General features: G+C 37.2%; 1 long non-coding RNA gene across 2 annotated transcripts; it reads right to left on the bottom strand.

The window, feature by feature from the left end:
- Positions 1-539: 539 nt before the first annotated feature.
- Positions 540-19,450, bottom strand: LOC116529741. Of its 2 annotated transcripts, XR_004259646.1 has the most exons (4): positions 14,945-19,450; positions 13,423-14,646; positions 9,894-10,026; positions 540-989 (listed from the first exon to the last, which is right to left on the bottom strand). It is a non-coding gene; the product is annotated as an uncharacterized LOC116529741 (long non-coding RNA). The 2 variants fall into 2 exon arrangements; XR_004259645.1 differs by having other exon boundaries at positions 13,423-19,450.
- Positions 19,451-25,799: the final 6,349 nt, after the last annotated feature.

Raw genomic sequence — 25,799 nt, 5'->3', positions numbered from 1 at the left:
TCCCCCTCAGCTGTGCGGTATAGCCAGATGTTCTTGTATTTCAGAAGCAACCACATCCATCAAGCTCTTTGCAGGCCTGGATCGTTCATGCTTGTGTGACTTCCTTTGTCCAGCCGTGAGACTAGTGCGCTTGTTTACCCACTTTTCTTTTCTTCCTGATTTTTTTCTCACGTTGCTTTAAATTAAATTAAAGGCCAGCACTGCCACTAATTAACCAAGAGTGGCACATTTGTAAACCTGGATTTGCCTGGTTGCCAGTAGAGAAAAATCCTTCTGCACTCTGCCAAAACTGTGTTTACCAGGCACCATTGGTGTCTTGGCAATGCCGCTTGGATTTTGTCAGAACATAATGTAGCTGTGTAAAAGATGTCCTTCAGAGATGTAGCTGACTTGCCTTGTTCCCAGACTTAAATATGCTGTGAACTAATTAACACCAGCGTGAAAGTAAACACTCAAATATCGTTACCTTGCGAATAACAGCGCACAAATTTCTGTGCGTGGGTTTCTGTCTCCTAAAAAAAAGAATGATGATGGTTGTTATCACAGGAAGAGAAAATATTGGGAAAGCAAAGCATTGGCATCAGCTAACAGGCATTCTCTTGTCCCAGTTTCTAGCAATCTTAAATCTCTGGGGTAGAGCCATATTATCAGAAATGTGTGTCATAAGCATTGTAGACTTGGACATAGAAGAGGGAACTATGTCTTTGGGGGCAAATGTGCCATTAAGAAGGTTCAGCTTGCAGGGTAACTTGAATTCATGTTGGAAAGAAGAATCTTTTTGCCTTTTCTCTCCCCCTTCTGACAACAGAAGAGCTCCATTGACAACAGGGCCACTTTGAAATCAGGGACTTTAGACTGAAATTGACCTTACTGCTTGGGAACAGCCTGAGGTTGACACCTTCTGGGCTGTGGAGTAGATAAACATGCTTACTTCCTCTGCTCCTTGATCTGAAATGACCAGCGATTCCAAGTCCCCAAAAGAAGGGAAGCTGAAGAGGAGAACAGAGACCAGTTTTAGTGAAAAATGGTTATTTTTACACATTGCGATGAAAGCAATTACTTTGTTCTTAAAAACTTCATTTTTGTCTAGAAACACAGAATAAAATGTTACCTTTATATATCTACTCTGTAACGACGCTGCCCAGTAGAACTCTAAAAATGGAAATGCATTCTGTGCTCATGTGACCACTGGGCCCTTGAAGTGAGCTGATATGACTGAGAGTTAGATATTTACTGTGATTGTAGTTAATTTAAATGTTAATACTCACTTGTGGTTGCAGCTGCTCTGTTGGGTGGCATCGCTGCTCTCCTCTACAACGTATGAACTGTGGCATTGTTTTTATTTTCGCAAAACTTTTTTTAATCTTTTAAATGTTTTTATTTTTCCGTGGGTTCTTAGGGTACAGGTGGTGTTTGGTTACATGTGTAAGTTTTTATTATTATACTTTAAGTTCTGGGGTACATGTGCAGAACATGCAGGTTTGTTACATAGGTATACATGTGCCATGGTGATATGCTGCACCCATCCACCCGTCATCTACATTAGGTATTTTTTCTAATGCTATCACTCCCCTAGACCCTACCTCCCGACAGGCCCCAGTGTGTGATGTTCCCCTCCCTGTGTCCAAGCGTTCTCATTGTTCAGCTCCCACTTAGGAGTGAGAACATGAAGTGTTTATTTCTGCAAACCTTTTGAATGTTTGGCTTAATAGAATATGGCTGATTCTCATATCTGTTTCTGTATTCTACCTGTTGTAATAATTTTTGCTGAAGTTTATGAAGAAAATATGACCATACCCAAAAATATACTTGGGAGATATAAACTCAATAATTAAGATTTGATAAAATTAATAATGCTTACTGTTTTATGAAAGACTTGCTTTTGAGACAGACCTTACTCTGTTGCCCAGGCTGGAGTGCAGTGGGACACTCATGGCTCACTGCAGCTTCGACCTCCTGGGCTCAAATAATCCTCCCACCTCAGCCTCTTGAGTAGCTGGGACTTCAGGCATGCACCACCATGCTGCTAATTTTTAGAAGTTTTTTGTAGAGACAGGATCTCACTATGTTGCCCAGGGCTGATCTCACACTACTGGGCTCAAGTGATTCTTCCACTTCAGCCTCCCAAAGTGCAGGAATTACCAGGCATGAGCCACTGCACAAATCCAAAAGATGTTTTTTTTTAAATGAAATTGGCTTTAAAAAATATTCTTTAGTTCCACTGCCTTCATTCACACAGGCACTAGCAGTTTTACCAACCATTGCATTTGTACCAATAGTACAAATGCCAGTGTCATAAGTAAAAGCAGGTAACACCTAAGTATTCTCTTATAAATAGTTTAGACTTCTCAGGTTCTCTAAAAGAGTATCAGGAACCCCTAGAATTCTGCAGACCCCACTTTTAGAAGTTTTCTAGAATCGTCTGTCCCATCCTGCATCCCCACCTTCCCACCAAATCAAACTCACATGCCACTCTTTTATCTAACAGAACAACTTAGCTCTATTTTTGGAAACTTCAGAGCCAACCAGTAACAAAGATCTTGATTTTTTCCCCCAAGGAATTAAGTTATATTTCCAAACAAACATAAGTGCCACCTTAAAAAGAATTCTGGTACCATTTGTAAGAATCATTATGCTCCTTGTTTACCCTCTCCCATACAAACATCTGTAAATTTTTATTTCATCCCCAAGCTAGTACTTTGAACCTATCTGCTGGAAAAATCCACCAGGATATGTACCTATAAATAATTATGTTTCTTTGTTTCCTTTTTGATCGATTTCTGATGTAACACAGTGAGTTTCTTGCAAGAAAATAGAGTTTATTTTATAAGTATTAACTGGATGGATAGCTACATGATGTACCAGCTGTGCCTATCGACCCCTCTCCCACACTGACCTGCTTCTCTTCTCGTTTCAGTTTTCTTAATGGTCCTCCCTTCCACTAAGTCACTAAGAGTACATATTTGAGCTAAGCATCATCTTTGAGCATTTCCTCTTCTGTATAAATATATGTGAAAATCATGAAACATAGCTAGTTCTTAGAAGGAAAGAAAATGCATGACTACGTGCCATTTGGGTAGATGGCTACCGGGCTGTTGTGAGTAAAGTATCTGTCAAATTGATATTCTTAATTGAAAAAAGAGTAATGGTCTCTTTTAGCTTTCTGGTTTTAAATGTAGGACTTGGGTGAAATCAACTCTACTCATATCACCTAGCAATGGCAATGTGCATACTCTATTTTGGGAAATTGTCAACTTTAAAAGGATTCTCACAGCTCAGCTCTATTTAAAATTCAAGAGGGAAAGAAATTTTTTTTTTTAAGTCAAGAGGTCTTCAGATGTCCTCCAAGCCCTGGTTTTCCACAGGCTAAGGCTTACAGGGCCAAACATTGGCCGAGAACCCATAGCCTCACATTATGTGGGGACTCCATGAACCATATTAGCCACTGAGTTTATTTCTGGACTCTTGTTAGTGATGGCCTGAATTCTTTAGGGCCCCATGGCAAAGTGGTCTCCAGGGATTTTAACACGTTCTGAGTTTGGGTTGCAAAGGGTTCTGGAGACTATTGCTTTCAGGTGGAGCCCAGAACAACTGACAATGAAGACTGCATTAAAAGCTGCTGCTGACCTCCTTAGGCAATATGGCTGCTTTTGAAAGTAAACATATTTACCTAACAATCACTTAGAAGGAAATTGCGTTAAAGTGTATTCACCTACAGATACGAAAATCTAATCTTCAATAGGAAGCACAGTATTGTGGTGTAAGAATTGGATCACACATAAAAGCTCTCTCTTTTAGCCCTGGTTTCACCCCCAACTAGTAGTATGAACTTGGACAAATAATTGAACTTCTTTGGGTTTCAGCTCCTAGTCTATATATAACATGTGACAGGAATTACAACTTTCTATCTATGAATTCTCTGGCTTTCTCAAATCATATAACCCTTTGCTTTCCTATTCTGATGAACTAGTTATACACTTGTAGCTTTGCCTTTTGGGAACATGGATTCCTAATAATTAAACTGAATTTCATTTTGCTTAGAAACTATTTACTACAATACCAATTATAAAATGCAAATGTGAGTATTTGTGTATAAATGATTTGCCTTCCATGTGTACTGAGGCAAGTGTAGTATTAGAAGCCTGGGGTCAAAATCTCTTCATTTTTTACTCAATGGAATAACTTGGTTTGTCTAATACCTTGATAAGATCTAGAATCAGTGTCACCTTATTTACCAAAAATATAGATAGAAGTTACTTCTGAGCTCTCCGATTTTTCAGTAGCAACCATTATGAGCAAATATAGATTCATAAATACAAGGTCATATACATGATTAAAATTTTACATGGCAGATACAAGATGTCACAGAGTGCATTATTTTCTAACTTCTTTATTGTATTGAATGAGACATGATAAATGCCCAGTTATCTTGGCTAAGGTATTCATGCTACGGTTTCCAGTGTCCATGTCAACATGTATATCGTTAAGTACCAGCACTGAAAAAAGCTGCCTTCTAATAACTTTCCAGCTTTGCTTGGTTGGTTACAGGGAAGCACTGGCCACAACTTAGCACAGGATCTTTTCTGTATTTCATTGAGAAAGATGCACCCCATTTCTCCACCTAAAGAGAATATGGTTTGAGCCTCAGTATAACCTTTCTGTTTGCAGTGGAGTAGTTTGATTACTGTTTCTTTCTTCATGCCATCATTAGTGCTGTGGTATATGATCAAATGCTGGTGGTAAGGGGGAGGAGAGGGGTGTTTATTAGTCTTAGACCATACAGTGATTTACTCTGGAGCAAGTTAGCATGCTGGATTTGTTCAATATTAACGTGCATAGACTTTTTTAAAAAAATGCTATGATTCCAAATATGGGGCTAATCCAGAGACAATGAACTTTTGTCTAGGAAGGAGGCATATCAAAATAATCAGCTGTTGTCTCTTAAGAGGTGGTGAAAACTGCTGTGTGTATAGGATGGTTCAGTTAGTTGTATGAGTTTCTACCGAGGCTGCTTATCACATTTTAAAAATGCAACTTTAGCGACAAAAATTCTTAGAAATTAAATTTTATTTCCTTCTGAACAGACCTTCTGTGAAATGTCTTTTACTGAATATTGGTTTTTTGTCCTTGTCAGACAACTGCAGTTTATTCTTGCTAAACCGGAGGGGTATAATTCCAGATTCACCTATAGTGAGCTATTTGCTGATCACAGTAAATTTAACATGGCCTTGTTAATATCTACCCTCATCTTCAAGTAACTGTAGTCTTCTAATGGTACATATTAAACTGTAGTGGTGCAAACATCCTGGAGTTAAATGACCAGTGACAACCCATTTATTCACCCTTTATCACCTTCTCAAAGAATCCCAGTTACAAGATGTCATCCTCCTAATCTCTCACGATTAGTTTAAGGATGGCTGCTTACCCTCTCATCTCTCACTCCCATCAGTTTTATATTTCCTTACCTAGAAATTTCAAGCTACATTTAAAAAATGCCCTAAGTTATTATATTTCCATGCCTTTGGGAAAATTACTTCAAGGCGGCTCTGTCTTAATATTTTGATGGCCAAATGTAAAGTCAGAGCAACAAGAGAAACTAGAATGGAATAGAGGAGCAGCTAAGTTACTATCGTAGGTTATGTATCTGAATGAACTGAAGTTGGCGTAGTATTTAAGTTTACTGAGGAGGGTGTCATTTGGAAAATTAACAACAAGAATTTTAATCTGGCAATGTCCCCTCAAAGTTTTACTTAAAACATACACTTCCACTTCCCTGTACGAAGCTACATATCTTTTCTCTTTCTCTCTCATCCGCCCTCATGAGATTCTGCTTTAATTTATGTGACTAGCTTGCAAGCCTGAGCTAAGAAATGGCTGTTTCTTATATAGTAAATCAAAATAACATCAGAGTCACTTCAAACAACGTTTTTGAAATTCAAGTTCAGAACAAGTAGTTCAGACTTCACAAATACTTTTTGTTTCACACCAGCTTTCCTTCTCTACTACATTTTCAGTGACATTGTGCAAAAGGGCAATTCCATTTCCGTAGGTTACATTGACTTTGCCGAGAATTAAAAAAAAGAAGAAGAAAAGAAAATTAAAAAAAAAAAAAAAAGAATGCTTGGTTTGGGCCTAGAAACTAAATAAGCACAAGATAAAAATCACAGTGGAAGTGAGTGTCATTGAAATAAAGTGACTTGTTTTTATCACAAGGCTATTTTCAGTTAAGTCCACTCTAATTCTTATCTTTATTCATCCTACAAGCTATAGATAATGCATGACCATATTAAAATTCTCTTCTTGGTCTGAATCTCCTGTCTCTAATAGACAAGCTGGGTCCTTTACAACTTGATTGTATGTGTGTTGATTTTTAAAAGACAACAACATTAAATCTTTAGAGTTGGATTTTCCTGATTATTTTAGATGAAGTTCTACATACTGTACCGATATTACATAGCAATTTTAGAGAACAGTAATTGCATTAGATGACTTAACATGATTAGTAGAAGCAGAAGGAATAGGTGATCTGGACTGTTTTTGAGAAAGCTCTTAATGAAGTATAGTATGCGTGTAGAAAAGCAAAAATCTTACCTGATTAGTTTGATGATTTTGAACAAAATGAACACACCCCTTTATTCATCAGACTAAGAGATGGAACATTAACTAGCACCCAAGAAGCGCCCCCCCCATGTCCTGCCCAGTCACAATCCCTCAAAAAGTAATCACTTTCATGACTTCTGACAACATAGTTTAGCCAGTATTTGAAATTTACATAAATTGAATTATATAGTGTGTACGCTTCTATGTCTGGTTTCTTTCACTCAATAGTGTTTGCAGAGATTATTCATGTCATTCAAACATTCTCATTGCTTTATTCCCGCTATCTACAATATTTTAAATGTCTATTGATATTTGTGCTCTTACAAATGGTATTATGATCAACATCATTTGGGAACACAGGCATATGTATTTCTGTTGAGCACAAATATTTAGGTCATAAACTATGTATATTACATATTTTGGTGGCCACTGCCAAACTTTTCAAACAGCTGTACCTATTTTCACACTCATTCGAAGTGTATGAGGCTTCTCATTACCCGACATCCTTACAATCTCTTGATATTGTCAGCCTTTGTTATTGCAGCCGATCTGGTTGTATTGTAGGAGGTTTATGTTTTAGTTTTAGTTAGAATTTCCTTGACAACTAATGAAGGTAGATGTTTTTCATATGCTTATTGGCCATTTGGATGTGCTTTTTGGAGAAGTGCTTGTTGAAATTCTTACCTTATTTTTCTACTGATATATCTTTTTGTTACTGATAGGAGTTTGTTATATATTCCCAATATAATTATTTGTGTGTGTGTGTGTGTGTGTGTGTGTGTATGCATTGCCAATGTCTTCTCCCTCTCTGTAGCTTGCCTTAACACTCTCCTAATGGTATGTTTTAATGAAACTGTTTTAATTTGAATTCATCAAAATTTTACTTATAATTAGTAATTTTTGAGTCCTGTTTTAAAAATCATTCTCTCCCCAAGTGGCATGAAAATATTCTCTTCTAGAGGTCCAAGGGTTTTACCTTTTACATTTAGATCGATGAGCCACCTTGAACTATGATTTAAATTAATTCTTCATCTATAAATATACATCTCAGGTGACATTATTTATTGAAAATACAATGTTTTCCTTCACTGCATTGCAGTTACACTTTGTTATGCCCCAGGAGACTATATGTTTGTGAGTCTATTTCTGGATTCTCTACTCTGTTGTATTGGTCTATCACTGAACCAACACTTCACTGTCTTAATTATGAAACTTTGGAGCAAATCTTTTTATCTGATAGTGTTAGTGCTCCAAATTGTGTTTCCTCAAGCTAGCCTGTCATTTGCATGTATATTTTAAAATAAGCCTGACAATCTTCACACTCACACCCCACCATTGTGACAACACAACAGTAATAACAACAGCAGCAAAACCTATTGGCATCTTGATAGGAATTGTGATAACCGTATACATTAGTGTGGAAAGACTAGAAACCCTTGAAAAAAATTGTGTCTTGTGAATTTGGAGTGGCCACTAGTTAACCCACTGTACAGTTATTAATCATTCTACATGCGTTACTGTTCGCCCCCTTTTTATGATTGGTTATAGGCAACTTGGCAACCTCTAGTATGTTAATCTGGAATATGATTACTGCATATACCAGATCCTGCCACCCCACCCATCTGACTGTAGATCTTAAAGAACTGCGAGTGAAGCAACCCTTGTTTTGACACTGTTAGGATATAAAATGGCCCTCTCTGGGGAGCAAGTTGCTGTCAGCAGCTGGAATCTTAACACTAGTGTGGCCAGAACTAGGACATAATTCATAAAATGTACACTTTACAATTCACCCCCTGAGTTTAAGAATATTTTTAGTATATAATTAAAAAATAAAATATTGAGTCTTCAGTCTATAAACATGGAATATGCTTTTATTTAGAAGTTTTTACATTTCTCTGAATACTGTTTCTAATTTTCAGTGCAGAAGTATTACACGTCTTTCCTGAGAATTTGATAATTTTTGAGCTATTATAAACAGTACATATTATTTTTAAATTTTAATTTTCTACATGTTTGTTTTATTTAATTTTTTTTTTCCTGGATCTTATCACTGAAGTTTGGTCAGCTATAAAGTACACCAAGCTGAAAGCAGAAACTGAGACCTACTTAGATCGTAAGTAACCATTGTATTAACAGAATTCGCTTTGCACATATGAAAAGAAAGTTGCTCTGCGGAAACACTAGTTATGTTTGATCTGTGGTGGCCCTAAAGGGGACTATGAGAAAGCAAATTAGAAAGTGAGTTTTGGCTTTTCTTTTCTTTTCTTTTCATTTTTCTCAGTCCTGAGAATCTCTTTTACCATGAGGCTATGTAAGTGCATTCTCAGCAACAATCACAGTAAAGGGTTAAGTGGATGAAATTGGATTTATACTGCCTGTGGCAATAAATGGGCACATAACTACCCCAGCGTGCAAAGTTCTTCAGTGTAAATGAGCCAAACTGCTAGTTATTTGCCAACTGCTCCATCATTATCCTGTGCGCACCCACCCCTAGCAAGGGCTGTCAGGTTCATGTACGGCTTCTATGTTGTGAGTTGTTGTGTCTCTCGCGATAAGTTCCTGTCAGTTGTGGATCTATCTGGTTAGGAGAGCAGAGCAAGGAAAAAACAGTACAGTGATTGCCAGTGATCAGAATGGGGTGACAGAATGTGGGACATAGAGAGAAATGGTGGGAAGATAACATGGAAGCATAAAGAATAAAAAAATTGTATGCTATATGGTTGAATTCATCTGTCATGTAGCCTGAATGGTAGGCCCCACATTTAAAAAATAAAAATCCTGTTACTATTTTCTTCCTAGCAAATGCACATGGAAAATCAGTATAACATAGCCAGTAAAATAAGTCTCAGCCCAGGGAACAACCCTGCTTTAAGTCCACAAAAAATAAATTCAATGTCTGAATAAATCTTCACACACTTCTATGTATACTTCCAATAATAAAGCAAATAAGTGAGTTGTATACTTCTCATCTTATGCGGAAACTGAGAATCAAGGAATTTAATGACCAATACCTTGATAAAGAGCTAAATTCAAGGACTCTTAAATCATGGTTTAGAATTCTTTCTACAAAACCATACTGATATGATAATTTTATTCCTTCTAGAAATACCTCTTGACATCCTAAATCATAAAAGTAATGGCCTTAGAGTATTTCTAAAGTGCATCAAATTTCCACTTTTTTTTTTTTTTTTTTTACATTTTATGCATTTGTCCACCTTAAATATTTCATCAATAATTTTATTAGAACCCTTTTGGGTAGTTATCTTCCCTAGGTCTAGCATTGTGATTTTTACCTTGCCTCAGGTAGAATTATCCACAACAAAGAAACAGTAGTCCAACAGTATGGAGGGTATCTGTGGCTCTTTTTTGGCAATGGATCATAATTAGTGGTATAAGCAATATGGTCCATTCGATCCAAAGCAACTTCTGAAATGTCAAAAAGAAAATATCAAAACAGAATCAAAGTGAGCAAAAGCACAGCCATAATTGAGAGCCATGCCCTAGATTCCTGAAGCGTTGAAAACCTAACTGAAAAGTTAAGAGCCTTTTCACACGAACCTTACGTTTTGTTTTCCCTCCCTTACTGCTTTCATTTCTTTAGTTTTTCTTTTCTAAAATTGAATTAACCAATATTTGTTGGCCCACCAGCCATAGAAAAGCTAGGATGGGAAACAGTATAACCAAAGGAGAAAAAATATACCAAGTGATGAGTCTGGACATGTGATTTTTAAGTTCCTGCTTATATCTTATAGTTGTGTGACCTCAGTCACCTCTGAGGATTGGCCATTTGCTCAGAGAGTCTTTGGGCTTGATGTCATCTATGTCTTCATTAGCCCAAAGGTTACTCTCATCTCTTGACCTAATGGGGGAAGAAGAGACAAAAGCATGATGACTTTAAAAGGCCTTCTAATAAATTGCCTCAGTTGGACTTATTTTCCCATTCTCAAAGCCTGGCAATGAGGTTTAAAGGCTACGTGTAGACTGATTTGGGAACAAAAAGATTTTGAATGTTTATATTAAACTGTTTGAACTATTATGAGTGATATTAAAATGTCTGTGACATAGTCCATGTTATAGAGGAGATTTTTCTTTCAATGGAAAAGACATTCTATACAAATACATAATAATGTTTGACAAAATCTGAATAAGCCTAAATGGAGTGCTAAAATTACAAAAGTATAAGCATTAGATGCTATAGAAATTCAGAGATATGCAAGACACATCTGGAGGAACACTGAAGATGATCTTGAAGGAGGGGCTTGGGGAGTGGACAGATTTGGATAAGCAGATGTGTATAAGGAGGTGCCCATTTTTGATGAGAACAACATAATCAACTGAATACATAGAAATGCAAGAGGAGATATCTTCCAGGAATAGTGAGAAGAAAGTCATATTGGATCAGAGGACTGTTGGGAGGTAGGATTGGAGGAGGCAGGGAGTATCCATATTTTATAGATGATGTTCAGGTTGAAGAAGCTGGACTTTGGTAGTTCATGAGGAGCTAGCAAAGGGAAGGAATTGCAGAGGGAAATTTAATCATTTAGAAAGATAAAACAAAGGCCAACTGGAAGAATTGATTAAATGAGAGAAGACACTAGTGGCAAGGAGTCAAGTTGGATATTCATGCAACTGCCAGGTATAGATGAAAACCGAATACATTAGAAATGCAAAAAATCACCAGGCGTGGTGGCTCATGCCTGTAATCCCTACTTTGGGGGGCCAAGACAGGAGATTGTTTGAGTCCAGGAGTTTGAAACCAGCCTGACCAACATGGTGAAACCCTGTCTTTACCAAAAAATACAAAAATTAGCCAGGTGTGGTGTTAGGCACCTGTAGTCCCAGGTACTCAGGAGGCTGAGGCACGAGAATCACTTGAACCATGGAGGCAGAGGTTGCAGGGAGCTGAGATCGTGCCACTGTACTCCAGCCTGGGCAACGGTGAGACCCTGTCAACAACAACAACAAAAAAGGAAGACATGGGAAAAATCCAGTATTGTCCAGTATTTGAGGAACTTCAATAACTCTCTTTTCTCCTTTCCCTTCATGATCTGAATAAGCCTCTGGGCGATGAGGTCATATAGATAAAATTGCATTTTCACTCATCAATTCTAAGAAAGCATTCTAGCCCTTAGTGGTGGTCTTTGGTTAGATGATGTAGAATTGATTTTGTAGCTTGCTTCATGGAGGCCACTGGGAACATTGTTCTTTGAGGTGACCTTTTGTGTTCACACGATTATGGAGACATGACCGAATCCCCATCCTTAGTTCAAAAACAAAACAAATCCTCTTCATTACTTTGCTGGCTCTCTTCCCTTCTTGATCTCAGCCAACTTTTTTCCAGGGTCTCCTATCTGCTCTCCTCCCATGACCGATATTCTTGGATATTTTGTTCCCTTGGAGCCAAAGACACACTCTCTGTGTGTGTTTCATCAAAGTCACTCTGGACTAGCTGTCTATAGCCCAACGATAATAATTCCACTATCTAAAGGAAAAATATCATTTTACCACAAACACTCCCATGATGATTCAGTCCTAAGTCTTGCCAGAGAGAAGGCTACGCCATTTTTTTTTCTATCCCCAGCACACAGGCTGCTGTGAAGTAGCATCTGCTGTCTAATTCTTTTCTATATTAGGATAAAATGCTTTTTGGCTTGCTGATTTCAGGCCCTTAGGAAAAGAGAAAACAAAGTTTCTCATAAAGTCTTCATTGCACAACCAGTTGGTCTGTGTCCTGGGAACCCCAGGCATGGACTTGTGGACCGAGCCACAAGAGCCATAGCTCAGAGAGAATCAGGTCAGGAGCTGGATGTGATGCGCTTGCTCTGGGGGTACAGACGGTATCTATTTAGGTAGAATTCTTCCACTGTGGCCGCCTTAACACCCAGATCATTTTAACTGGCTTCTTAGCACATTTGGGAGGGCCAGCATCCTTTTCCTAAAGACTAACTAGATAGAGAGTTTGGTTTTTACAGCTCTAACAGAATGAGGCAGAGAAATAAAATTCCGCATTCACAGATGATTATGTCCTTGAGAATGTATCTGGAGAACACCTGAGGAAAAAGTATTAGAAGATTGTTTTCCTACTAGTTCCTTCTGAGCCTCCTCCCCGCAGGGCTGCTTTTGATGAAGACAAGGGCATGCTGTTCCCATGAAGACTCCCAAGCTGGGTTGGGGCAGGAGCCAAGGGAGGTGGGGCTACTGAAGGAAGCATCACCTGTTGAAGGCTGTCGGCCTATCTCATGAGAAGGCTGGATGGGAAAGTCCAGGACACACACCTTCTATTTTGCTCTCTCCTTTCTAACTCTGGCTTCCTGTATACCAGTGAGCTGGCTCACACTGCAAGTACTGACCATCTGCACAGCATCCCTGGACACATTCAGAAGTGAACTAACTGTGAGGCCCAAGCTGTCTGCTGGGAAGCAATCACATCCACAGGGCTGTGTGCTATGTTTGTGCTTGTAATATAATAATAATCATTAACATTATTATTGCTTTATTGTTATGATTTTCCAAACTGGCTCATTTTTATGTATTTCCCGTTACCCTCACCCTCATGGACATAGGGAGATAGTTACTTGACATGCCTTAAATTAGCATACCTCATATGTCTTACTACTTGCAATTACTATTTCAGGACAGTAAAGAAGGCAGCCTCCTTTTCTGTCCAGTAAAATATATTTCAAAGCCAAAGACAGACATATCACAATGTAAAGGATAATCATTTTAAAAAGTCAAGGTGATGAAGGAGGAAGAGTATTTACTAAGTGATAGACATTTGCTTCTTCACAAAGCCCAGGCTTTATGCCTTTAGACATAACATACCTGTCCTCAGAGTTTTAACAATGCAGCTCTCAAAAGATTTCCCTTTGGTTGTAGGCAATTCACAGACTTTTAGCTTCTTACTCTCTGGTTAGGGTTGATGGGCCAAGGAACAGTTTTTATTAGGTTTCAACGCATCTGTGGTGCTTAAATAAGAGACTGAAACAGGCACTTGCTCCATGCTGTAGGGTGATAAGTTGCATTAATTTTTATTTTAGGCTGTCTCCAAACATGGCTTTTATAGACTAATAAAAAAGTAATTTTTATAAGTTCACAAAAAACAATGAGCACAGTCAAGCATAAATATCTTATAACCAGGGCCAGAGGAAAATTACGAACTAAAAAATATGCTGAAAGAGGCACAAAATGTACAATTCCTAGATGCTGCATTCTTGACATAAATTAAACTCTCACCTAAAGGAAAAAGTCTGTAAATGTAAATTTCCACTAGCGTTTCTTCCCTGTTCTTACCCTGCTGTAGTCTGAAACACTACCTCCCTACCCTTCACTAATTTATGCCCATCATAACACTTTAAGATCAACCTCAAATATTCAGCTCTTCAGAGTCAATATTACCCATTAATGCCAGTCTTCTTTGGCATCCCCATAATACTTACATTTTAATATTTTGTTTTACATCAATCCTTACGGCATTTGCTTTTCAAAACATAAATAGATTGTTAGCTTTTTCAAAAATATGGAATGTGTTTTATTTCTTCAAAAACCATTCTGCATAGCACCTAAGACCAATGGCTGATATATGCTAACTACTTATTGTTACTGTTATTTATGTGAGGCAAAGGCTATCACCCAGTTAAGCTAAACTGGCAATTCCCCCACCATAATTATCCTAAAATTCTTATCTAGGAATCTCATAAAAAGAATATAAATTCAAGGATTCTATCTTTTCTTTCAATGGATCTTATCAATAATGCAGACCCAGAGCGATTAAAAGTATCTTGGATTCAAATAAAATGTAACCTATCCACAATTGTTGACCACAAATTCTAATACTTGCAGGTGTTTTAGCAAAATTCATATGGAACACTAATGCCAGAGCATGAACCAGAGCAGCCTTAATTTGTTTAGGACTCCGCCTGATTTTCTTTTTCTTTTAACTTGTGAGTCTAGATTCACAGTTGCATTTTAATATTTCGCCTTCAATGACTACATAAAATCTTCACTTAGTTGACAAATTTGCATTTCCATATGGTCGTTCAGAATATTCTGGGAAAAATTAAATAAGAAATGTTTCAGTAAAATTACTCCATTGTCGTATCTCTGGAGAGATGTTTTTAATAAGGGCAGAATCTATCAGGCAATAACAAATTTAAAGTATATTTTGAATGGCTACCTTCCCAAAGCTGTATCGGAAGGTTTTAAAATAGTGGTATTACTACATTACCGTACAATTTAAAATGCATATGTGAAATATATTATCTCAATTAATATTTAATGTACATACCAAAATAAATTTCTCAAAAGCTAAAGAAAAAATTGTGACTTATTCAAACCTTTTGTTTACTGCCAAATATCTGAATATTTGAAAACTTCCAGATGACTGACAGCAGTCTTGACTTTTGATTCTGCCACTCTTTGATCATGTGATTACCCTTTTAGTTTAGAACATAAATCATTGCTTTTATTGCTTCTATAAATTTCATGTTCCAGCCACACTATTATCCTGGCATAAAATTTTTTATTGCTTTGATACTCCATGCAAAAAAGGCAAATGAGCAAATAAACAAAATATCCAGGAACCTTACTGTACAACCTGTTACCTGAGATAAAGCATCTTGACTTTCTTAGGCCTGTAAGTCAGTTTTCTTAAGATAGCGCTCAGTGTTAAGGTGCTCATTGTTTTGTTTGCTTGTTCGAAAACTAGGAGTACCTCGAACTGAGTTGGGAATATATGAGGGATAGAAAAACCATACTGTTTTTTCTACTCACACACCTGCTTAACACTTCTGCGACCAGGTGCCTGTGAAGCGTCTCTCATGCACCAAGCAATTCTGCAGTGGATACCAGCTGGGTGTCCTCCGATTTAGTTCAATACTGACACAGCTACCTGGAGATTGCATCAAATCCCACAGGTTGAGGTCTCAGTCCCACAAAACTGCCCAAACTTAAGATGCCAATTGTATGCCCCAGGTTGTGACCTATGCTTCTGACCAACTGGCTATAAAAAGTGGAGTCCCATGGCCCCTTCCTTTGAGTTCAATTAATTTGCTATGGTGTCTCATAGAACTCACGGAAACACTTTGTTTACCAGTTTGTTAATAAAGGGTATAATGAAGAATCAGATGAACAGCTAGATGAAGAGATACATATGGTAAGGTCTGGAAGAGCCTTGAGTGTAGGATTTTCCATCCCGGTTGAGCTGGAGTGCATCAGCCTCCTGGCATGCAGTTACGTTTACTAACTGAGAAGTTCTTTGAAATCAGTCATTTTGGGATTTTATGGAGGCATAATTACATAGATATGATTGATTCAATCATTGGAATTAGTGATCAACTCAGCCTTCAGCCCCTATGTTCTCCTCTGAGGTCCAGGGATTGGGGGACAGGACCTGAAGTTTCCAATATTGTAATCACATTGTTGGTTCCTTGGCAACCAGAAAACAAAAGAGACTCCTCATCCAGGAAATTCCGAGAAATATAGGAGCTCTGTGTCAGATGCTCCTATCACTCAGAAAATTACAAAGGTCTTAGGAGCTCTGTGTCAGAAACCTGAGTCAAAGACTAAATATTAGAACAAAAATTATCCTACCACCCCTATACACAAGGGTTTTAGGAGCTCTCTGTGCCAGGAATCTGGGGCAGAATCCACATATATGTTTCTTACTTTGTTACAATTTTTCCAGGTCCTATTTGCTAGGTAATCCATTCTATATGGCACCTTTGTAGTGGGTATATTCTTTCCTGTGAACCCTTTAGTGGAAGTAAGTATGTGAGAGAGGGGAGAATTAGAGGCTCTTCTATAATTTCTCTAGAGGAGGGATTTGGGGTTTAGAACACTTGCTTGAAAGCTGGCTTTACCTAGCAAGAACATTGTTTTACTTAATTTGTTATTATTCTCAGAAACTTAGGAGAAATTTCTAGAGATTATAAGAATAGTTCATGTTATTTAAAATGATGCTAGCAGCTGCAACTAACCAATTCAAAACTCATTGACTTAGTACAATAAAAATTTACTTCTTATTCACATAACCTAATGCATATTCCCAGTCGGGTAGCTTTTCTCAAGTACCATGTCAAGTTTTCGTCTTCTAAATACCCACCTTAGAGGTATCAATGATGATTATGAGATTCTCTGAAAGCACAGTCGTCCTTTGTGGGGATCAGCAGCTACCAGGGATAACATTGAAAAGATAGGACTCATTGTGCACAGGAGTCACATTTCCAACCTTCAGAATTTAGCCTTCTCATTTCCTTTTTCTCCTGTCTTGATATTGATTTTCTCCATACCTGAATGAGTTTTTAATCTTTCCAAGGTGGAAGTTCATATTTGCAACTTTTATTTTTCAGTTCAAAAGAAAATGAAAGCTAAAAATGTGTGATTAATTTTCAAAAACTAAAAAGGTTAGTTCTTTCCCACCCCCATATAACACAAAAATGAATGTGTTAATTTAGCTGAAATGTTATGAAATATGTACTATTGGGTAGAAACCAAGTATGGAAATTCCATAAACATTTCCCACTGTGATATCTCTTCAGAGACACCTGCTCTCTTCCTACCAAACAGATTTCTATTTCAATAATAAAAATGTAAATACATTCAACATCTTTAAAAGAAATTTACCTGCCAATTCTGGGAAGCCTTAGCTCTCTAAGCAAGTTTTATGATCTTTTACACCATCACAAATGACTCCAGTCATGGATCAACATGCCGTACACATTTATATATGAAAATTAGTGGTAACTGCCAGAATTCTATCATTATCTTCAACTACAAATTTCAGTCTACAGTTACAATTTCATTATAGCTTTAAATGTTCTTCTCTAAACGCTTTTAAGCAACCAACTAGCCTTATGAACAGTACTGACTCTTAGCGAAATGATTAGTGGAAGGATAATTGCATGTCAGATGTTGTGTAACTTTTTGAAAGCCAGTTTCCCACAGCATTTTAAGTTCTTGGAATTCCATTGATGATGTTCTCACACTATTCATGCTCAAAAATTCACTGGCAACACACATCTGTGTTTACCCTTTCAATCATGATAATGTCCACAATACTTTTCATATTCCTAGAGGATTAAGTAATACCTCCAGAATCTTAAAAGACAAACATGACTTACTTGGACTCGAAATCATTCTACCATCCATAATAGGAAGAGTCTAAAATTGGAAACCACCTACATACAAGAAGCAGAAGATTGTCATAACTGCCTATTTCTGTCTTAATAGCAAATTAATATAATGGAAAGATCTGTAATGTAATGACAGAAAATGCATAATCCTGGATATGGATCCCTTTTATTGCTCTTTATCTGCAATCCAGATCAATTCTGTTTAAATTAGAGAATTTTCTTCAATATATGGAATATGCTGTTGTTCATATTGGTACTTTTTTCACAACAGGTACACATGGAAGCAATCACAGAATGGGGGAAAGACATGAGTCTTTCCTTATATAGCATCGAGAAAATATTTGACTTCTCATTACCCTTTCTAAAAGGTCTTAGGAAAGAAGTATAGGTACCATAAGGTCAATTTCCTACAACTCTGGGGTATAATCAGAATTTAAAAGAAACAGAAAACTCTTGAAACCAGATATGCTCAATGCACTCGCCACCACTCTTATTCCCACTCTCTCGGTCAGTATCATTAATTGATCACATTAGTCTTTCCCACTGGGGCCAGATTCAGGCACAGAATCTTGCTCAATGTACAGCGTTAGCTATCAACTACCAATTAACAGTTGAGCTAAGTTGTAACTCAATATGAAAATCTATTTGTCATTCTTGACATCGATCATCCCTGGGTAAAAATCAGAGCGAGAGAAGAGCTACACAGTCATGACCTTGGAAATCCTCTCTGTAGATTCAAGTGTTCCTATCTACAATAAAAGCTGCTATTTACATTATTGCTGAGGCTATTTTCTTCTGATATGCTTTTGCCTTGGGAGGCTCGTGAAGCTTTTCTGGCAGGCATTATCTGTGATGACCATATGCAGGGTATACAGAATGATAGAGAAGAAAGTTTAACTTTCATTCTACCGAGAATACCCTTTTTCCTCTGCCAGAATCTCACCAGTTATTAAGCTCTGGCTGTACAGGCTGTCAAATGCAGAACTTCAGCCCAATAGACTGGGCCACCTACCATCATGGTGGGGTCCAAGAAGTACTTTCCAGGGGAAACAGGTCAGTACCGCTTTATTCCTTCTCAGACTTTGAAAAGTAGAATCTCTGTTGGCCCATAGCCATTTGGACAACTGTTTCACTGAAAATGAATTCTGAATCATAGACAAAACAACACATATACTAAACCACATGGCCAGTAGCTTTTGTACTAATCACCAGTCTATCCTTTCTTTCATTTATTTGCCTGCATTTCCTCATTGAGTGATTTTTAATTTTTAAAAATCACATTGTGTTGTTTTTAGGCATCTTAAATCATTTTCAGAATGAGGAAAGACAAATACATAAAAATGAATTAATACCTAAGTACATCAAAATTTCCTCCATTAGTCTTCTTATACTACACAATTCACAAACCTGCCAGAGAAGGCTAATACCTTCTGAAAATTGTTTGTTTTAATTTTGTTTCTATTAATTAAAAGGATCTGTTTTTGAAATCATCTAAGAGAAGTATGTTAAAGGTCTTAAAATATAGCTAAGAACAATAACACAATACCACCAATATTATAAATCTTATGGTTATATTTTATCCACTGGTGCAATGTCCTTTATTTGCACATTTAAGATACTATTGGGACTTTTTTTTTCACATGGGGAAGCTGGAGCTATTAAAAGTATTCCATGGTTTAACCAACCTTTCAGAAAACATCAGAGGTGTAAACAGCTATAAGAAGTTGGTTCATGTCTCTGGGGGATAATACTCCCCTGAAAGAAGACATTACTCCTCTCTTTATTTATATCTGTGAAATCTTGCTTTTGACTTGATCAAGCTGAGGAGACTAATGTCTCTCAGGTAGCTGATAGACTGTGAAATTAAGTTCAAGAAATAAGACTACTTGAAGGAGCATTCTTTATCTGTGGCTCTGCCTGCCATCACAGGCTTAAAGAAATTTGGCTTTGAACTCATCCATCAGTTCTGTTTCCTCTGCTGGTTTTTGCATTTGATGGAGGAAACTGGTCGTTTTTAGGTTGACAGAAAAAAAGCAACTGAGAACAAAGCTTTCTTACAGGTATTTTTGCAGGGAATAGTGTCTTTTTCTCCTTTGAGCCCTCAGTGCATTTCCTAGTTTTGCAAATATTTTCCTTTTGAGGTCTTCTTACCAAAGCTGTCAGCAGGATTTATGATAAATGCCATTTGTAATAGACACAAGCTGTTTCTTTGTATGACATTGGCCAAACATATTGCTCTTTACGTGAGTATTTGTAACTGTTGGTGGTTTCAACTTTGGTGTTGAAGTGCACTTGATTTCAGGTTAGGGAAGTAGCCTTTTGTCTTGTTGACAAGAAGTGGCTTCTTATCATTCTACACAATAAAATTAAACTTCACTATTGTGCCATTATTTATGTCAGGTGGTTGGTGTATATTACTTCTGAGTTAAACAAAAATAATACGGAGTTTTATTATAATAATTATCCTTATTAAGTAGCTTTACAAACAATGTCAGAGTGATTAAATAGCTGACTGTAAATTAGAACTCAAACTAGGAAAATCTGAATTCATATCCTGTATTCTACACTCTTCTCCCATCATAAATGTTCTCGAAATACGTTTCTCCAAGTCTTCAACTTCTTAAAATACAAACTTTATACTAAACACCTTTTACAGATCTCTTGATGATAATCACCTTAAAGTGTTTGTGTTCCCTCCGATTTCATGGAGAATTGAAAGATGCCAAAATTCATGTAGCAGTACACTGTATTACATTTGTTTTTTTCCAAGTTTGCAATGAGCTGTGTGTGGAACTTTTAAGTTGTTATCTGCAGTGTTTAATTTCAATGCTGTGTTTCAGAAACCAGTGAAAAGAAATCAACAAGTCTTGTAACATGCATTATTTCTGAAAGTACAAATAAAAATCATTGTCTAGTGTGATTAATATATTAGTGAGATCTGACATTTTATTTGTGTTTAAGTCATTCTAAGCACTTTCTTGTTAATATTCTGTGGGATTTTAAGGATATTTCAGGGAATTTAGGCTCATATCCTTTATTTTAATTTTAATTACTTTTTTTTTTGCCATGTCTACCTCCATTTTCTCTTATACTCTACTTTCTTAGTGTTCCTTTTTTTTTGCATTTGTGAAATATGGTTTGATTCAATAAGAATGATGTGACATTTATACAAGAATGTGTCTGTCAACTGGAAACAAATCTTACCCGATGAAGTTATCATTTTACTTTTCACAGAACGTTTTGGACCTTTAATACTCTCACAAGGCAATAAGTAGATCTGCATGTTGTTCTAGAAATATTTTATTTCTGCTTATTTTTCTTACCATTCTCTGGGCATATACAGCAATCAAATAAGTCTATTTAGCTTTCTGGATTCTGAGAATTGTCACCTTTCAGGCCAGGTTTCCATTGTTCATTCTCTTAACTAAGAGCTATATTTGAGTGTCTCTGTCTGTGCCAGGAACCATACTAGGCACTGGGCTATGGCACTGAAGGAGATGAAGCCATCTGGGTCCTCAGGAGATCACAAGTCAGGGAAGATGACAAAGAGAGAACCTATAATCACACATGTGGTGAGGGGCTACAAGAAGGGAAAGATGGAGTGTTGTCTCAACCAATGACAGAAGGCTTAATGAGTTTGAAAGACTGCAGGATCAGCAATATCTTCTCTGAAGAGGTGACATTTTTATGAAGAAATAAAGGAATAAGTCAGATGTCAATGGCAGGGGAGAAAAATTCAGGCTTTGCAGGTATCAGGAGCCATTTTTCTGAGGAACAGAAAGTAACATAAGAGGCTGGTTCCTTTCCTCGCCTCATGTTCATGGGAAGGATTCTGAACATACTTTATGGAAGTTTATTTTTGCAATGTCTAAAATGAAACTTTTAGAAAAAAGCTTCTACTACCATGCTTCCCTCTTCTTATACCTTGGTTATTTTTCAACTCTGGACAAAGATAAGATGGAGATGAAGCCAGAAGACAATTGTGTGCAGTTAGCAAGGAGGTACTAGTAAGGAGGTATTTTAAGGAACTATTTATTTTTCCTCACCACAGGCATTGTGATAAGTTCTTCTTTTAATTTAAAGTTGTTGTAATGAGATACCTATTACTTCTATTTTTGCAATGAAGGAAATAGGATGGGGGAGGGTAAGTTACTCATTCTGGGTGAGTAGAGCTAGAATTTGAAACCAACCGTCTTTGACAAAAGAGTATAATGTCTCTACAAAGTAGCAAAGGCATGGAGGGGGGTTATCATGAGCATATTTAGAAACAGTAATCATACAATGTGAAGTTAAGGAAAGTACACAGGATATGAGGCTGAAAGGTGCAACGTGATTAGGAAAGTATACAAACAGGCATAATGGAAATTCTTGGCTTTCTACTCAGAGCCTAGCTCATTTCCAAATAGGTGTCTTCTCATCACCGCCCCATGCAAGGAAATCTGACCACCCCCAGTTGAAGGGCCTTATATTTCTATGGATAATTTTAATTCCCTCAGCAATATATGGCAAAGGCAATCAGCTTTTGTCACTCCCAGCTCACTGGAGTTGTTTTAGAAATGGACAAACAACCAAAATGAAAGGGGAAGTGTAAAAGATTATCTGAGAAAAAAGTTCCATTGATTTGCTTTTTTTTTTTTTTTTTTTTTTTTGAGACGGAGTTTCGCTCTTGTTACCCAGGCTGGAGTGCAATGGCGCGATCTCGGCTCACCGCAACCTCCGCCTCCTGGGTTCAGGCAATTCTCCTGCCTCAGCCTCCTGAGTAGCTGGGATTACAGGCACGCGCCACCATGCCCAGCTAATTTTTTGTATTTTTAGTAGAGACGGGGTTTCACCATGTTGACCAGGATGGTCTCGATCTCTTGACCTCGTGATCCACCCGCCTCGGCCTCCCAAAGTGCTGGGATTACAGGGATTTGCTTTTTTAAAGTTCCTTGAAGAGATGTGAGACCCAGAACTGCAGCAGTCATTTCACTACAATCCTGAAGGGGTAGCCAGTCGAGGTGAGGACTCATAGGTTTCAAAGGAGAACAGGAAGACAATATCAAAAGGTGCTTAAGATCTTTGCTCCTGGAATCACCTGGTGACCTCCCATCCTAGCTCTGCCACATACCAGCTGGATGACCATAGGCAAGCTATTTAACTTCTGTAAGCTACCATTCTATGATAGCTTAAATTCCATGCGGATTTTGATAACACCTCATTAGGGTTCTGTGAGGATTAAATAAATATATATATAGAGAGAGAGCTTAGCATCTCACACTCAATAAATGATTGCTTCATTATTATAACTCAAGGACAGTGAAATATTTATGTCTCTGATGAGAAAGGAAAATGAATGGCTTTGAGTTTAAGGATCTTAACAAACATTACCAAATATTTAATATGCTAAGGCATGTTTCAGTATAGATTTTCTGTATTTGGTTTAACCAGTAACTTTTGTACTCAGAATCAGAGTCAGGAAATTTACTCTTTCAAGTGATCTTTCATAGTTAACAAAAAAGCAAAGGCAATTCAGTGGATAAAAGATAGATAGTCATTTAACAAATGGTTCTAGAACAATTGGACATTCTATATAAAACAATAATATAGACACAGATTTCAGATACTTCACAACTTTCTGAAAATAAATTGTAGATCCAAATGCAAACTGCAAAACTTTAAAAATGCCGAAAGATAACAGAAGAAATCTAGGTGACGATGGATTTGGTGATGAGCTTTTAAATATAATGCCAAAAGTAGAATCCATGAAATAAAAAGCTGATACATTGACTTTATTAAAATTAACAACTTCTTCCTTGCAAAAGACACTGCTAAGGGAATGAGAAGAAAACCACACACTGGGAGAAAATATTTGTAAAACACATAACTGGTAAAGCAGTTGTATTCAAAATATACAACAAATAACTCTTACAACTCAGCAGTAAGAAAATAAACACCCCTATTAACAAATGGGACAAAGATCTGAACTAACACCTCACCAAAGGAGATATATATACAGATGGCTTGGCAAATAAGCTACTAAACTCATGTTTTTAGGGAACTGCAAATTGAAATAAGATACCACTGCACACGTATTTATTTGATTGAGTAAAATCCAAAAAACACCACCACCAAATGATGGTGAAGGTGTGAAACAACAGAAACTCATTTATTGCTGGTGGGAATGAAAACTGGTAGCGCCATCTTGGCACTTCCCACAAAACTTACATAGTCTTACTATTCAATCCAGCAATTACGTTCCCAAGGATTCACTCAATTAAGTTGAAAACTCATGTACACAAAAAACCTGCTTATGTTTATAGTAGTTTTATTAGTAGTCTTTAAATACTGTGAGCATTTCTGTAAGAAGTTCTTCAGTAGAAAAATAAAATAATCTCTGGTACATCCATACAATAAAATATTATTCAGTGCTTAAAAAAAAGCTAACAGGCCATGAGAAGACGGGGAGGAAACTTAGATGCTTATTACTGAAGGAAATAAGCCAGTCAAAAAAGGCTGCATACTATACGATTCCAACTGTCTGATGTTCTGGAAGAGGCAAAACTATAGAGATAATGAAAAGATCAGAGGTTATCAGGAGGAAAATGGGCAGAGGGCAATGGAAAGGAATGAGTAGGTGACGTATGACAGATTTTTAGGATGATGAGCTGTTCTGTATGATACTGCAGTAGTGGACGTATGTGTTTATGCATTTGTCAAAATTCATAGAGCTGTAAAACACAGAGTAAACCTTACAATAAGCTGTAGACTTCAGTTAATAATAATGTATTAATATTGGCTTACTAATCATAACAAATCCACTGCTCCAAAGCAAGATGTTAACTGGAGAAACTGTGCAGGAAAGGGGACAGAATATGGGAAATCTCTGAACTATAATCTCAATTTTTCTGTAAGTCTGATTTTGTTTCTTTAAAAAAAAAAAAAGGCAATTAGTGACCAGGCACAGTGTCTCACACCTATAATCCCAGCACTTTGGGAGGCCAAGGCTGGCAGATCACAAAGTCAAGAGTTCAAGACCAGCCTGACCAACATGGTGAAACCTTATCTGTACTAAAAATACAAAAATTAGCTAGGTGTGGTAGTGGGCACCTGTAATCCCAGCTACTCAGGAGTCTGAGGCTTGGAGAATCACTTGAACACAGGAGGCAGAAGTTGCAGTGAGCCAAGATAGTGCCATTGCACTCCAGCCTGGGTGACAGAGCCAGACTCCATCTCAAAAAAAAAAATTAATTTTTAAAGATCAGTGACCACATTTAAATTTAAATATTCTATTTAATGGAAGAATCCATGCCTCAGGGTGTATTTTCTATGTTTGATTCTTATTTACTGAGATCCAGAGTCAGTAAATTTGCCATTTCTCCAGATTTGGAATAAGAAAGAGAATCAGCTATGAAATTGATCATGGTATGTAAAATTACTAAACTGCCTCAACTGAAACTGACATACAGCTCAAATTTTATACTTCACAGCACCTATGAACCAAAAGAAAAAGGGGACTCTCCATGAAATCAGATTAAGTAAAGATTTCAGCATTGGCCCTTTCCTGATGTAAAGGTCTTCCATCAGCTTCATAAATCACCCAGGTCTAAAGGAAAAACAGAGTTACAGAGGCTAATATGTAAAACAGTGAGTTTCTCTTGATTGTCAGCTGGATCCATGAAAAAGGTATTCAATTTCATGTTCAGAAATCCAAAGAGCAGGAGGAACACATTTTACAGATTTTTACCAGCAAAGGAAGCTTGCATATTTACTCTGCGATTTGGCAATTTGAGTTTATTTCTGTTACAGTAAGATGTTACAGGGGAGAAGCAAATTACTAGTGGCTTCTCCTTTTGAATCTGGAATGAATTTACTGATAGTTCATCATCTTGGCCTTGAAAAATACTGTTGTAATAATGAACCTATATATTTTTAAAGTTTTTTTTTTTTTTTTTTTTTTTTTGAGACGGAGTTTCGCTCTTGTTACCCAGGTTGGAGTGCAATGGCGCGATCTCGGCTCACCGCAACCTCCGCCTCCTGGGTTCAGGCAATTCTCCTGCCTCAGCCTCCTGAGTAGCTGGGATTACAGGC

This window comes from Sapajus apella, unplaced genomic scaffold (genome assembly GCF_009761245.1).
Source record: "Sapajus apella isolate SASKATOON/1434 unplaced genomic scaffold, GSC_monkey_1.0 scaffold63, whole genome shotgun sequence".
NCBI lineage: Eukaryota > Metazoa > Chordata > Mammalia > Primates > Cebidae > Sapajus > Sapajus apella.
Note: the sequence above shows the minus strand (reverse complement) of the source record. Positions and strands in the feature narration are given on the sequence as shown.